General features: G+C 41.8%; 1 protein-coding gene across 19 annotated transcripts in view; it reads right to left on the bottom strand.

Annotated features, from left to right (window-relative positions):
• Positions 1-14,757, bottom strand: part of ADGRL3 (adhesion G protein-coupled receptor L3) — a 529,795-nt gene that overhangs the window by 429,582 nt on the left and 85,456 nt on the right. For all 19 annotated transcript variants that reach the window (XM_074905383.1, XM_074905366.1, XM_074905365.1 and 16 more), the window contains exon 2: positions 8,905-8,971. The gene's annotated coding sequence lies outside the window, so the exon portion shown is untranslated. The remainder of the gene's footprint in view (positions 1-8,904; positions 8,972-14,757) is intronic.

Genomic DNA, 14,757 nt, shown 5'->3' with positions numbered 1-14,757 from the left:
AACCTCCAGTTTTTCATCTGTACCCCCTCAGTGCAACAGTACTGCTCAAAACACATGAGGAGAGGATGCCCCTACACACTCAAAACCAGGGAGTCTGCCTGTATACACACACTGCCTGTCACAGAGAGTCACAGATGCAACCAAGCGGGCTAACTTCCAAGCCTTGTGCCTTGGGCAAAGCTCGATATTTCCCCATCTGGCTCCAGTTCCTTCTTACCCCTCCAGTCTGTTTCATGCTCCTGCTTTCCAACTGAAGCCTGTCTCCATTGAGAAACATCCCTACTGCTTCTTTAGCATGACTTAGGCTTATGCTCTGCACTCGTCGCCTTAATCTCTAGAGAGCGGGGATGAGATTTTCAAAAGCACTTAGTGTTGACCTACCTCTGCTCTAAATCAGTCTAATCATATTAGGTTAACTATATTTAAGTTTGGCCATGTATATTTTGTCATAATAAACTTACCCCAAAGGAATGCTGCTGTTTTAAAACAAGATTACTAGACCTGTGACTATATTTATTCATCTCAAAAAGGAATCTGATTTTCCAGTTCCATGGAATTTTTTTGGAACATGTTGAATATTTAGTACTGGTAGAACAGAGGTCAATGCAATTATATCCTACATCTTAAAAGGAAACAGTCCCCTCTAAATTCAGTGCTAAAGAAGTGCTTCACTGGAGACCTTAAGGCTCAAAACTCCAAAAACTAACGTTTAAAATTAATAGCAACCTCAACCCAGTCAGAATGTGCTTTTTTTTCTTCAGCATCCGTGAACAGCTCTGCACAACCAAGACCCAAATACCAATATAGGACTTTATCTTCCACCTCCTCCCTTTTTTTAAAAAAAACCTGCCAGGCAGTGGGTGTTTCTAAATGGTACAAGAAGTGACTGTCAGCTGTCATCAGCTCTTTTCCAACACACAAACACTGAAGAACCACCTCTCAACTTAGTCCATATGGCACCTCCAGAAAGACCACAATAATAGTTGGAGAGCTTTGGCCATAAAGCTCATACAGCGTAGGACTAAATGTACCCTTACATACAGACCTGTTTTTTTTTTTTTTTTAATAGTATGTTGAACCTTCTTCTGCTGAGTTTTCTCTTTTGAGATTTTTTTTTTTTTTTTTTTTAAATAGAATCCATAATTGGTCTATCTAAATGACTGACAGCGAAGGTGAAGGAACAGTCTGTTAGTCTTGACTGTTAGGGTAATGAATAGAGAAGCTGACATGTTAAATTTTTTCACCTACAATTGGAATTATAAATTATAGACTTCTTTTACATTACCATAATACCAAGTTCATCTTAAAAATAGAATGATTCCTTGGGGGTGTATTTATAATGAAAAAATACATATCTAATACTGTACTTAGCATATCTTCAGATATTAATATAATTGGATTGATTGTTCCTAATTTTCAAAAATAGGAACAAAATAAGAAGCAGAATCAGATCCTCTTATAATTTTCAAAAGGTCCATCGTTTTGCTTCAGCAGAACATTCCTAAATTTTAAAAAGATGTCTAGAATTTAACGTATATCCTCTTGCTCTCCCTAAAGCTATTTGGTAGGTTGATCTTCCAAGCTTGGTCAAGGGCCAGTTTATCTGAGCCTCTACAAACCTCGTAGGGAGCAGAGCCGAGATCTGAAGAAGTCTCTAGGAACTAAAGTTTCCACCCCATAAGATCCCCTTAATTCAGCCTTCATCCCTAAGCAAACAGCTTCTGTGAAACAAATCATTGGGTACAAATTAATCAGTTTGTGTGAGAATAAACACAGCCTATAAATAAAAGCAAAGCAATAAACCACAGGGAAATGCCTCTAAGCCAGACACACTGCATTTAAACTCTCTAATTTATTTTGCATGGGAGAGAGGAGAGCTCTTAAAACTTTTGTCTAAATTAGACTTAATTCAAATCATGCTGGTACAAAACCTCAAGGCCCAGCTCCTAATAGCAGTGTAACTGTCTGGGGAAGTGCAGAGGAGACAAAGATGATCTGCATTGTGGGATGCCAGAAGGAGGGGGGCACTGAGAAAGGGGTAGATGCAGTCAGCCTGGCCCCAGGTCCTCTCCTCCATCCCAAGACAGACCTGGGCAATAAAACCCTTGATCTGCCCCAAAGTCTTGATAGCACCTGGGGTGGCAACTAAAGTCATGGTGGAGCAGGGTCAAAGCGAAATACCTCAGCCATGATGCCTTCTGTTCCTCTGGGTCTTCTATACCTTTAGTGTATATGGCCCTGTTGGCAATGCTGCTTCCTACTGACTATTCCACAGAAAAAAAAAAAAAAAAATCAGCCTCAAGCCATCTGCACGATGAATTCCCCTACAGCTCAGTTAAGTGCTGCTTGCCTTCAATTGCGTTGGTGTGCCTTGATTTTATGAAATATTTTCAATTTCCAGAACAGTTTCAACATGGGGAGCAAAGAAGGGACGAGGAAGAACAATAACTTCCAATAAAACTTGGCACTGCTCAGGATTTCTTTCACCTCAGCAAAAAATCCTCTTAAGACACAAATAAATATATCTTATTAAGTTAGCAGGATCTTCTCCTAATAGTGCAATTAGCTTTCATGGGAGATAGGCCCATGTACTCTCTTGAGAATAGACTCTCAGGTATATATAAGCACATAACACTGGGCACACTTCTCTCGAATTATGGAAAGCATTTGTCATTTCCAGTGTCGACACTGAAAAAGTGGTGTTTTATTAAATGTTATATTAGCATCAAACCCTGAGGGACCCTCTGAGCAGCCCCTCTCAAGGAGCAAGCCCCTGCATCAAGTTCTGCAACTCCCCTTTTGCTGTCTGAAGGAGGAGAAGCGCTGCCAGGGAGCATCACCTGCGCAGGAGGAGGCAGCAAGGCCCCCAAACACTGCAATGAGCTCATTAACAAGTCATGGCTATGATATCTGAAAGACTTTGAGACTTCACCTCTTGCAACCAGTTAAGGAGCTTCTGCAGTGGTCCCATCCCATCCTGACCTGCCACAGAGGTCCAGAGCTCACCCCCTTGCTTTGCAGCCCTACTTGGTACAACATGCAGGGACGTACCTGCAGATCACATATCGCTCTCTGAATTACACAAAAGCAGCTTTGTTTTATTTCAATTACTGCGGGGCTGGTAAATTGTAACCCTTATCCATCAATAGGATGGTCTTCATTAGTCTGTTCCCCGTCATTTAACATGACTATAAGCCATCGCCAAACAGATTATACCGACTATTCCATTAATATCCTGTATTCAGCAAATGGGGAGGAAATTGTATTATTCTGGTAACGGTTTGATGTTTGCCACCAGACACACGAGGCAAATGTGTCCAGGAAATGCTTACTTGCCCAATGTCACCTGATGGATAAGTCCAGACACCCTATCCATCTTGCAAGGAAGCCACAAGAAATAACTGCGAAGAAAGTAGAGCCACCACAGAGTAAGAAGAAAATGAGCTAATAAATACTGCTGCACCATATCCTAGCATGCAAAGCAATGTTTTATTACACATTTTAAAATTAATATGTGCTATTTTGTTGGTATCAACACATGCTCAAAATGTCTGATCCTTCACACTCCACAAACCCTACGCAGCGACAAAATCAAGCCCCACCGTTGGCACTTCATCACATGTGCCAAGGCACAGAATGAAGTGCTCAAGCCCCAACCCTTCATGCACAGACGATAGTAAAAGCGGTGTAAGCTGTTTTCTTCTTCTCAAGAGCAGTTTTCTCATCTGGCTCCCACAGGCCACGTTTGCATTCCCCTACAACAGTTTTTCCCTGTCCCCTCTTTCACCTACATATAACCTCTGAATCACGTTACCGGCCTTAATTTAACCAAAAAAACCCAAAAATCAAAGCCTACACACACCACCAAAAAAACCCCAACTGAAAATTCCACAACCCTAATATCTGGATGGCAGCAGTTATGTTTCCCGTTGGCTCCTTCTGTATCCCAAGGAGAAGCAGCATTTCCAGAGCACAACTCACATTGTACATGGGAGAAATCACCTTCTGAGGGTGACCATGTTTCTCAATCAACCAGGAGGACGCTCTTCACACAGGTGCCCTGGGAGAGATGCATCCTCACCCAGCTGGAACCCCTTCGTGATTTCCCTGGTTTAGGCTCCAGGTGGGGGACAGGAGGATAGCAATAACAACACTCAGCACTGCACAGTTTCCAGCTTCTCTTCAGCTTACACCATGTAATATCTGGAACATCTAACAATTATTAATTGCACCTAACCGTAAACTGTAAAAAAGATGGGAGAATGCACAAATAAACTCTGGCACATCTGCAGCTTAGCCCCCGCTCTTCAGGGTTCAGCTTTACCATGCAAAGTTTGACCCATCCATTATATATATCCTACAACTGAGTTTTGCAAAATTTGTCAATCTGCAAGCCTTGTCAACAAAACCAGTTCAAGAGATGTAAACGGCAATCTGAGAAGATACTCCCCAAGAATTAGATTTTGTAAACAAACATTTCAGCTAATTGCATTCTTGTTCTCACTGCAATGAAGGCCCCATTTAGACAAAGCATTTGTCTATGGAGTTTAGTTTCTTCCATTTAATGAACGCTGATCCTGTCTTAGCCTCGGCTGGTATATCATCAGGATCAACATGAAATGCTAATGGAGAAAGATGCTTAATATCATTTCAAGTGTTTAAGTTACAACCACAGCTATTAAAGCAAATCCATTTTACCTGTTCCTCCCCAGGCTCCCCAGCGAGACAGATTTAAAATTTTCCATGGGGAGAAGTGATTCATAAATGGCTACACAGATCAGAGAAGAAAGCCTTTCATTGTTAATTACAGCCAGTGTTTTCCGAACCGAAACTGGTCATTTCGCCAGCACAAGTAATTAGTGAGGCTCATTTTATTTCGTTGCTTTCACAAATTAGTTTGCTTTTTAAAAAGCAAGGTGGCTGTCTCCAGCAGTAGGGATAACAATGTCAGCCAGACAGGAAAACAAGGGTTTGTGCTCTGCTTGTAGCCCACAGCAGAAAAATCCAACAGGTTCCCCAACTTTCAGTCCCCTTGCTGGTTCAATGCAGAAATCAGTGTTGCTTGTTGTGGCATCCCTAACACGAGACTTTGTGGTGCACTCATATAAGATGATCACCGCAGTCCTGTGAATCTAGTTCTTCGCACTGACAAAAGCTTCCTGGTTTTCAAACTTTCCCAGTGCTAAGCCAAAGTCCAGGATGTGAAATAGCCACAGCAGCAAGAAGGAGGAGGAGGAGGAGGAGGAGGAGGAGGAGGAGGAGGAGGAGGAGGAGGATGCTTCTCGTCCCTCATCCCTTTAGAGCAACTGCAGCAGGTCCAGACCGTGGCATCTGTGGCATCCTTGTACCGCACGCTTCAGGGATATCACAAAAATAGCAGGAGGGGATGATGCATTATAAGAGATGCTGGTCTTCGCTCACCCAGAGAGAACACTCTCAGACACCATCTGCATTTTAAAGCAGGATTGTTTCTTTCTTCCCATGGCTCAGACTGCCCCTCAGCCTATTTGAGGAGCAACTTCTCTGGGGCAGAGGCTTCCGGTGGACACGCCTGCCAAGATCCCAGTTTTGAACTAGGCACCCAAAATACCAGTCGGAGCCCCCGGCACTCGCCAGACGGGGCACGATGCTGGCAGCTATCGTTGGAAATGCGGAAGTTATCCTCGCGCAGATTTTAAAAGGCCGCTGTTTATGCATGTAAATTCTGAAGGGCATTAGCGGCATCACTGACACACACTGACAGCCAGCCCAGCTCCGGGAAGGGAATAAGCAGCAGCTACTGCCTGAATAATTGATGTGCTTTTACTCTGCCCCATGGCCCAGTTATTACATTGCTCACTCTCTTCAACTGCCTGTGGTTTCTAAATTAATTAGAAATCTTAATGTCATGGCCAGCCGGTTTAAAAAAAAAAAAAAAAAAAAAGGTACCGAGAACAAAAGAAAAAAAGAAAAAAAGAGCTTGTCATGCCCTTGAGCCTTGGGATCTCTTACTTTGGACTGGCCACACAGGGAATAAAAGCACAGTCTCAATTTCTGAAGCTTCGTATCCCATTTGCTGATGCTAACAGCAGCACAGCATGAAATCCATTTCACCTGCAAAAGGCCCCTGTTTCATGGGGGTGAACACCCCCATCAAGGTCACCTCTCCCATAAGATGGGGCAAAGCCTTTCCGACGGGACGGCACACACACAGAACAGCTAGCATCTCTTCAACACAATGAAATATGTCTGCTACGTCCCTAGCCTGGCCACTGCAACCTAGTGCCACGCAGTACCAAATGAAAGGACCCTGCTGAAGTTTGGATGAATTACGGAGCTCATGGTTGTCCTGCTCTTACAGTTGACAGAGCTAAATGACTCTGTGGGATCTCTTTCACAGGCTGAAAAAAAAAATTGTGTGCAACCACCTGACCTCAGAGAACAAGAGAAGTTGATAAAAATGACACATTGATCAAATACAACAACGTGAGTGGCCATTTCTTTGCTACATACATATCCTTATCTACTTACAGTATTGCTTATGCTTAAACTTTAAAACAATATCTATAGCTTTTAAGAAACCCAGTGGGAATAATTCCCCTGTTTGAGCCACATTGCATTAAAGCGTGGGTAGTTTTGTTCTAAGTCCTCGGAAAGCACTTAGCCATGATGAATCTGGAGGTATTTTTAGTTTCTTACTTGCAAAAAGAAATACTGATTTTTTTTAAAAATCTCTTTACAACTGTACCAAAAGCATAAATAAACATAAACAATCGGATTCATTGAGGTAATTTTAAATTGCACAGATAACTTAGGCTAATATTTCACCTTCTTATATAAGAGCAGTGAAATACCAGTGAAACTCAACAGTGCAGCATAGTCTTCCTCTTTGCCAACACATCGTGTCTTCCTGTCATCTGCAAGATACTGAGAGGGAGAAAGGTGCAAACTACCTTTCCATTATTCCCCTCGAGAAATTAATTATTTTAAAGAAATCAGATTTTTCAATCTTTCTTTTTGACATGGGACTTACAGTCAAAGCAATGAATTGTTTGAGTCTCCAGTAAAGTTATCCTACATCTCCTGTACATGTTAAGTGCCTGAACATGACAGTCCCAGGGCTGAGAAATGCGCTGGAGATGGTGACACAAGGCTTTACAGAGTTATAAATGGCACTGTAAATCCTAATGGAAGTATCCAACAAAACAAACCCCATTCATTAGCACATGGAAGGCAATTCAAAACAGTGAGCACAAACTACAAGAGAGTGTGGTTCTCTAAAAACTTAATGCATTCTGATCAAGTGTTTATTTGCTCTAGAGCTTCTTCCTCTACCTGTTTTTCCTCTCCTGTCATAATTTTGTATTACAATGATGCGTACAGAGTCTACCACAAAAAAATTCCGTAAGGATCAAAGCAAGCTGAAAATTTAAGCCCTTTCAGTGTGTTTCAACATCTCTCCTGAGAACTGAGATTGTGCTTCCATTTGTAGGGTGGGAGAATGGGCTTGCAGCAAATTGTAATGCTGACACAAGAAGGCGGCAACATTGGTTCACCTTATGATTTGTTTGCATTTGTCATCTTCGCTTATATACTGCCTCTAAAATGCACGTGCTAATTATCAGCTGTATGGCACTGCAGATGTAGTGAACACAAGATGTCACTCACATGCATTTTTCAAGCCCAAGCAACAAAATGAAGTGTCTCACAAGAACATGTTACGTGTTCATACTGCAGCCTTCCTGACCCCTGCAACATCTCCTATCTGTATCTCTTCGCATTTGTGTTTTTATATCTCACTACACTTGCTTTGCTATACTCAACTGTACAGACCTGCACATTATATATTTCCTCTTGCTCTCTATACTGTGACATCTACATACATCTCCTCTCACTTCGAAGGTATTAATCATTTCAAAAACTAACTGAAAGGCTCAGCTCATGTAGATTCTTCTAGGTTATCCGCAGTAATAATGAAGCCATGTACAGGCTTCAAGGCAGACATGGGGTCCTAATCCCTTCTCTGGATCACTGTACAGCTGTAAGGATGTACCAGCTGAAGCACGACTGCCACGCTTCAACATGGCCATGCCCTCCTGGCCAAACTTCTACATCACCTGTCTCCAGACAGGAGCAAAGTGCAAAACCACAACAAGGTCCTGCAGGGGTGCTCGCACCTCCGCCTTGGAAAAGAGGTGGAAGAAAATACAGGAGATGGCAGCAGTACAGAGCAGCACAGCTTTCCTCACTGCTTTTTGGAGCCTAGTCTTTCAAGATGCAGCCCTCGGCAAGGTGGTTCATGAAAGTTTGATGAACAGCATTTTGTTTAACACCAGCAACTGAGCCACAGCCCTGTCGAGCTGCATTGCCCAAGCAAAATGTCATGACCCAAGAGGATCAAGAGACTTGACTGCAAGAGGCAGGCTTGCAGAAGCAGAGGAGCTCACGACCTCTGGAGCAGGGTGCACCACCCCACAAGTTACTCCGTCACTGAAACATGACGAGGCTGCTGTAACACTGATGAACACTGAGCCTCCTTTGATACTTGCCCACTACACTGCAAGGCTGTGCTAGGCAGTCTTGCAAATACAGGGAAGTCCACAGCCTTTTTTGTTGGCACCTATAAATCTTGATTTTTTCTTCCCCTCTTTTACATTTTTCACTTCTACATGCACTGAAAAAATTGACGGTGTGCTTGTTCCCTACCATGTGGGTTCAGCATTTTCATGCTCTGCTGCTTTTGTTCCCCTGCTCCCTTTCCATAAAGGAATATTCTCAAAAAACAACTGTGCCTGCATAACCGAAAATACACAAGACTCATATGCAGAGACAGTGCTGTAGGCTCATGCAACGTGATCAGGTCGAGCAGTTTAATATTTTAGCACAGCTAACAAATGAGGCTAGACTATAAGGTCCAGTAATTACCTTTTCTTGTTCTTCAGGTGCTAAAAATCCACATGCTTGCTTTTGCAGAGCATCAAATTCAGCATTTCTGGAAGCAAAGAGAAAAAGACAAAAAATTTAAAACATTTATACTTGCCTCTGAGGACTTATTAGACACTCATGAACCTTCTGTTATGCATGCACCAGAGGATACAGCAATGAATAACTAGTTTTGGTCAACAGGTGTGATTTTTTAAAGTCTGAGAGAATTTTTAATTGCTACGAAACACATCTCTCTATAGGAAGATAGTACTAGCACATAACCAACAACAGTTGGATGAAAAATCAGTGGAAGCTATCATGGGCAATTACAAAAAATCCTTAGAGATACAAGTAGTTATTGAACACATATGCAGGTACATGAGTATCTCTTGACCATAACAGACTCCAATGTGATCGGGATAAACTATTGTTATACTAGAGGATTTACCAGAGATTTTTAGATGTTGCTGCACCAGAATAATAAATACCTAGTTTGAAAGGATGTTAATCCCTGTTCCTCAGCAGTAACACCTTAAATTTCATCGGTCCCCTTACACCTTCAGCATTTTTCTTGTAACTATAGTGTTAGATGCTAAATGTAACATTAATTAACAGAAGCATGAAATGCATGGATCCAGGTCAGCCTCCTGGAAGTGCTGGTTTTATTAGGATTAACTACACATGAGAAAATGCTCCTCAAGGTTGGGATTGCTACAGATGAAACCTCGGTGGGAATCAATTTTGTCAGAGTTAAACTAGATGGCACAGGACCCTGGGACCCCATCCCACCCCAATTAAACAATTAGAAAATAAAATAAAAAGCCCATGTAAGGGAAAAGGCAAGGAGTCTTCCTGCCTGAATTTTGCTTCCAACATTAACTACAAGCCCAGATCATTTTCCGCAACCTGTAGAGGAGAATACAGATCATTCCATCTGGAAGAAATGTATTAAAATGAAAAACTATAAAGTCTGACTAAAATAGGATCCAGTGTTAGGCTGGTGCCAATTGCTCCAGCTGCAGTGGCAGGTCCCTAAGCCTTCCCGACAGGGACTGCAGCACAGCTGTCTCCCTGCTGCTGTGGTCCTGGGTCAGCCGATACCTTAACAACTTTGCAGACCAAAAAAGTGGTCCTAGGACTCCAATTTCACAGCTCAGCTGATCCAGAACACTCCTACTTTAATCTCTGATGCCAAAAAAGAAGTTTTACCCCAGCTCTATGCATTCCTCAGCAGGTACTCCCCTGAGAGTATGAAAAGAAGGAGGCTGAGGCATTGGTCCCCAACACATACTTCATCTTATTTATGTACTAAAGGAGCAATTGCTTGCATTCAGTAACCTTGGAAGTCAGACAAGTAAATTAAAACTTAAAACAAGGCTTGAGAGTCCAGCATGCATGCCACTTTTTGAGTGATTTCTCTATAATAGGCAAGTATGGATGCTCTGGAAGAAAAAGAGACCTATTTCAGGTCGCTTGTCAGCAAAATTGCCTCTGTAAGCAATAAACAGGTTTTGGACCATCTAAGAAATTTACAGGCAAACTCAGGGTAAGACCAGCTATTATTTCTCACTGTACAAATGAAAAAGTCTCCAGATGTTAGCTGTTTTCAGCCTTGGATTTTGATCAAATATATACAATTTCAGTAGGAAAAAATACTTTCACAAGTACAGAGCAGACCAGGCAACATGTCATGAGGGCATCCATACACTTTATTTCTAGGAAAAATGCCATTTGTTTACACTAGTCCACTTGTGGTTTATAGCAAAACCTCTACCTTGTTCCAAGAAGCTTTTGGAGAATAACTCTGATTTGATGGCAGCAGTATAGAGCAGAGAAATGGTGGTTAGCCTAGTTTGAAGAAGTTAATGTTTGTTACCCCATTACCTTGCAATGGCTTTTCAAATGAAATTAAAACAAGATCTTTGTTTCATTTATGATACCCCAGATTTCACTTCTGCTTGGAGAGTAAAGGGCTAGAGATAGCACAACATACAGTGCTTTATGGCTCTTCTGTGTCGTTTTAGGATTCAGCACATGCTCTCCTCCCAGCTCACTTTTATCATAATGTGAGTGTACTGACTGGTAAATCTTTCTTGCCTTCCCTCCCCAAATGCCAAATGTATAACCTTGAGTTGGCCTCTGCCATATGCTATTTCTATGCAGATTCAAAATGTAGTTTGGGGAATTCTTGTTCTTATTAAAAGAAGAAGGGAACAATACAGGGATTCCTGCACAGCAAAGATCTTGCAAAATACTTGCTAGAGTCAGCGCTCACTGGCAGTGGGTACACTGCAGGAACTACAGGGATTTGGCATTAGCCCTAAAAGACAGAATAAACACACTAAAGAAGGAGACATTGCTCTACCTCTGCCTCCTGTTAATACAGTAGTACAGTGCCTGACCCACATGCAAGGGAAGCTTGTTTTTATTTTCTTTTACTGCTTTCTATACCACTCAACTAAGCTGCTCCCCTCTAAAAACCACAGTACTTTTTCTCAGAAAGCATTTGTCATTTCTTACCCAGTTCTTCCCCAGCTGTACTCTTCCTGGACAATTTGGCAAGCAGTTTCACTTAAGATGCTAATGAAGAAGGGAAATCACCTTCTCTCCCTTGCTCCACCCCTTGTTACCCTGCAGATCTACCTGCAGAGACTGCTGCTAAATGGGTAATGTATATACTTCAACACAGCCCGATCTTACTAACATGACTGCTGGCATTCATACAGCTAAATATTTCTAAATCCTCTGCTATGGTGAGTAATGCATCCACCCAAATAGGACAAGGGCATACTGCTCTGCATCACTAGATGCCAGAAGAAGGGCAATTAATCTGCAAACCGGCGTGCTGCTGCACCTCCATGCCAAAACAGAAGCTGCTATTAGGGAGAGCAACGATAAACACTTTCTGTTCGGCAACAGCAAAGGCTGGGAGGAGAATCCATCAAGATGGGATGGCTCACCCTCGAGCAGCTGTCTTCACTGCAGAAAGCCAAGTGGTCCAACTTCAGTTGTTCATGCTCATGGCAGAGGGACCCACAAAAAAACACAGAAAGCTTTAGACAACCAGCAGGAGGCTTGTGAAAAAGCCCTGCTTGCTAAAACGTACCAAGCACCTTGTTTCTGGCTCTGTTCAAGCAGAGGAGTGAGCACCCAGCATCATGCTTTTGGAGATGAAAACCCATATGGAGCAGCACAAGCATCACTTCTGGGCATTAGCATCTCTGCATCAGCCCTATGAAACTAAATCAGCAACTTTCACCTACAGTGACTTAATTAACATGCACCCTACAGATCTTTCCAAATCCTGCACATTGCCATCCTCCATTACCAAGCTCTTTTGATGAAAGTGATTAAAGCTAACAATTATAATTTGTGTTAGAGATGCCCCTAGAGGATTTGGCTAGGCTCAGACTTCATTGTTCACAGAACACAATGCAAAGAAATCTCTCTCCTGAAGTGCTCATCCTTCAAGAAGACAAGGCAATCAAGGAATAGCAGAAAGAAAGGCACAGAGACAAAAAATTGTTGCTCAAGGTCAAACAGCAGGCCACCAGAGGAGCTAGAACAAAACCCACCTCCTCTGTGGAGCAATCATGAGGCTGCGCAGACTCTCCAATACTGAACTGATCAACTAACACAATTTATCAAGTGTCAAGAACAGATTAAGTAATTCATAGTGCTACTTGCTGTTCTGTGTTTGATCATGTATTTTTGTGGTGACTCTCCATGCAAAGCTAACCATGACTGCAAAAAGTTACCTTCCCTTCACCTTCCAAAGAAATGCTTCCCACACTTTTTTGTGCACATTACTGACAAATCGATCCCCCTCAATTTTGTTATTCTTCCATCAATGCTTTCAACAAAGAGTGATTGCTCAAGTGCCCTTCTCCACCTTGCACTTCCAATTTTTTAAGGAATGGTCAATCTCAATATGCATAATTATAATTGCAAATGGATCATTTTATCCTGTACTCTTCTATTTTAATGGGATTATGTACAGTCAAATCTCTACTCTAACATTTAAAGTCAAAACCTCCTACGTCATTCATGTGTGGTTTAGATATTCAAAAATATTAATATGCAACTAGTGATATTAGAAAAGGTTAGATTTCTAACTACCCAGCCCAGTTATGACACCATAAATCTGATACAGTTTTCACTGATTACTAGAAAAATCTTTCCAAGGCAATATAACTGGAATTTAATAAAACTTCAGGCCATACAATTCATCAACAAGAGAGTGCTTCTGTTGCGCTTTGCACAGGGAAAGAACAAAGCACGAGTGTGCAAAGTGAGCAAAGCTTTTAGTCTTTGCAAACAACTTCAGTGCATAAAATATTAAAAGCAATGCTAAACTAATCTCTGGCAAGAATTGCAGGCAATTCACTGCAACTCCTATTACGAATGCCTTTGGTTTACCATTTAAAAAACATTAGAGTCTACCATTATGGTTGTGTATCACAGTGCTGTACATTAACCTCTGTAATTTTCCAACATGATATATTGCAGTAACACAAATTAGGCTATCTGGCAAAAAAGCTTAAAAAGACGCAATATTTAAAGAGAGCAGACAGGAAAGCTCCTTGCTCCTTCCTGCCAAAGACAGCAGGAGAAAGTCCAGTCCTCTTTTCCTCAAAGCAAATGGTAAAATTCCATTATTTTCCCCTGGAACTGACAGATCTGCAGCATCTGGGAAAGGATTCAGTCTAAATACATCGCAGACATAACAGATGAATGATTTGGGGGAGAGGGGTCGCCTGCTCTCATTTTAACACTTCTGTGTAACAGGAATGAAGCAGGTCCTTTCAGTAAGCTTGACAACACTTCATGGGCTTTCAGTAGGATTTTCCCTTCAGCATTTTTTGCCTTCTGTCTCCATTTTCTTCTTGTTCATATGCCTAATGACTTCCAAATCTGTTATTTGAGTGTACAAGAATCTTAAAGCCTACCCTTGATACTTACTGTTGTAGGGCCCGCAAGATGAAATTTTGTTCTCCTATAATTGATAGGAAAACATTTACATTTCATATATTCTAGAAAAATTGTGTCCTTTCCACTAAGGAAACAAACTGCAAGCTAAATTTTCACCTACACATTATATGGAAATTTTCATAGCAAGACATCTATTTTTGGTACAGAAAAACAACCATAAAAAAATGTTTATCATGTTTGCAAATGACTCTAATTTCCAAGATGAAATTTGTCCACTAATAAATACATCTAGCAGCTCCACTAGAAAGATTCATTTCGTTTTGCAACACTTTCCAAAGATTTTTTTCTCTCTCAGTGGGATGAGAAGGAGATCTTAAAAAAGATGGAAAAAAGGGGTTTTAGAAAAAAAAAAAAAAAAAAGAAAAAAGAGGATATCACCCAACACTAGGACAGCAACACTCACCTACGGTGTGCTGGAGTCATGCTTCTGCGTTGCATCATGCAGAACACACACTTAAACCTTGCCGCTTCCCCTACGAGGCCACTGGGATGCTGCTCTCCCTCCTCTATGACTACCCGGCTCCCTTCCCTCATTATCCACTTTTAACATATCAAACAGAACCTCTGAAACTCCGTCCAAACCTATACGCTTCTGTGAAATACACTGAATTTGAGGAGAAAAAGGTCAGCTTCATTTTGTCTCAACCAGCTCTAGCTCCCAGCTGCCAGGACCAACAGCTGCTGGGGTTAAGTGAGACTTTTTGTGCCTGTCTTTGGAGCAGAAAGCAGACATTATTTCAAGCTGGCATCCCGGGGATTTTTTTCCAAGCAATATACTTGTCCCAAGTGATTTTAGAAGCAAGCAACCAGGCAGCTATGTGAAGCCCAGGCCCTGGTATTGGAAGACCCAGAGGGTTCCCT

This window comes from Athene noctua, chromosome 4, assembly GCF_965140245.1.
Source record: "Athene noctua chromosome 4, bAthNoc1.hap1.1, whole genome shotgun sequence".
In the NCBI taxonomy this organism is placed as follows: Eukaryota; Metazoa; Chordata; class Aves; order Strigiformes; family Strigidae; genus Athene; species Athene noctua.
This window is presented reverse-complemented; position numbering and strand designations above follow the sequence as displayed.